Here is a 2,012-nt window from a genome sequence, read left to right as displayed (position 1 = left end):
ACCATAGAAAATTACAAGGGTAAATCAGGCTCCATACCTAACAATTCAGGTGCATCTAAAAAACCCAAGGGGTGCAGGGGTCCTCTCTCTCCTAAGGATTTTGATAAAGCAAAGAAAGAGAAGCTATGTTTTCAATGTTTAGGAAGAGTCCATGGAAAAAAGGATTGTCCCAAGGGAAAATCTGCTGCTCAAGGGAAGGAGAAATCAGTACACACGGTGAAACTACTGCCTCTTGAGTCTTCCTCAAAATTCTTCGAGGTGGAAGTAACACACATTGAGGTGGTGCATGAATGCTGTCTCACAGCTTCCATGTGGCAACAAACCTTTGGACCACATGAGTTAGTACGTATGCATGGATATCTGCAAGGGCACAAGGTGTGCATCTTGGAAGATGACGGTGCTACTCACAATTACATCAACTATGGATTGGTGAAAAAGCTCAAAAACTGCCTCAAACTCCGAGTACCCACCGCTACAAGGTAGCAATGATCAATGGACATGATACCATTGGAAGTACAAGGGTAATCTACTTGTTTGGATTTTCAGGTTATGAACATGGAAAGGGTTAATGTGGTTCTTGGTAGGGAGTGGTTGCGTAGCCTAGGACCATCATTGAAGCGTAGCTATGAGCACAACAGCTTGATGTTTGATTCCCATGGCACACATGTGTTGTTGTTAGGAGAAAAGGATAAACCTTCATCACCACCACTGATTTGTACTGCTGAGCTGATGCAACTCATTTTTTATAATGAAATAGAACAAGTTTTCTTGTGTTACTCACTGTCTCATTTTCTTTCTAACATTGAGTCTGTTGAACATTCCTCAACGTCGCATGCTTCTCTCTCCTCTATTCCACCAATTGCTAATTCTACACAAGCAAACTTTGCTAATCAATTACAAAAATTACTAAAGGAATTTCAAGATGTCTTTCCTAATGATTTTCCATCAGGTTTACCGCCAACACGCTCAGTACAACATGTCATTGACGTGACTGTAGGTTGTAAACCTGTTAGTAAACCACCTTACCGTATGAGTTACTCTGAGGCTGCTGAGGTGGAACATCAGCTTGCTGACTACCTTATACAACCCAGTTCTTCACCATGGGCTTTGCTTATCCTTTTAGTGAAGAAAAAGTACAGCAGTATGTGCATGTGCGTAGACTACCGGGGCTTAAATGTGGTTACAGTTAAGAACAGATACCCATTGCCAAAGGTAAATGAGTTATTGATAAGCTAACTCATGCTCGAATTATTTCGAAAATCGACTTGCGGTCAGGATATCACCAAGTACGTATTCGGCTTGCTGATATACCTAAGACTGCATTCCGAACAAGGTTTGGACACTACAAGTTTTTGGTGATGCCCTTTGGGTTAACCAATGCGTCCGCAACATTCATGACACTTATGGATTGTCACAAAACGGGAGCGTACACGAGCACTTAGATATCTGAAAAATATAATACTTTGCAAACATGAGAGAAGGGAGAAGATCGACACAGTATTGGGGACCAGAAGACGGGCTGGTCCCCCCCCGTTAAGAGTATTCTTTATTCAGGGAGAATTCTTTTACAAGCACAAGAACCCGAGGAAACCCCTCCGTTCTGTAATCTTAGACCCGAAGGTCGTGCTTTCCCATAAAGGGCTTGGGCACAAGGCCGTTCCTTCCCGTAAGGGACTCAGGCGCGAAGCCGTACTTTCCCGTAAGGGACTTAGGCGTGAATCCATACTTTCCCATAAGGGGCTTTCTCGTAAGACGAGAGATTCCTGCAAAACAAACCACACAAAGCAACAATTCTCAATGCGTATCAACACCTTATACCTATCGCTCCTTGCTTGGAAAAGCGACCTCCATACTTAGTCGTCACACGAACACCTGCAATTTCCGTCGCCAACCTCTGCTCCAGAATCCCAACGCTAGCTTCTTCTGCTGCTTCCAGTGTGTGTATAAAACTAGAACGCTGGCTGCTACTTTATAGGACCTGGCACTCGGCAGGAATAGAGCCGAAAAGTAAG

The sequence above is a fragment of the Adiantum capillus-veneris genome, chromosome 10, assembly GCF_014529385.1.
Source record: "Adiantum capillus-veneris isolate H3 chromosome 10, ASM1452938v2, whole genome shotgun sequence".
Lineage (NCBI taxonomy): Eukaryota > Viridiplantae > Streptophyta > Polypodiopsida > Polypodiales > Pteridaceae > Adiantum > Adiantum capillus-veneris.
Note: the sequence above shows the minus strand (reverse complement) of the source record.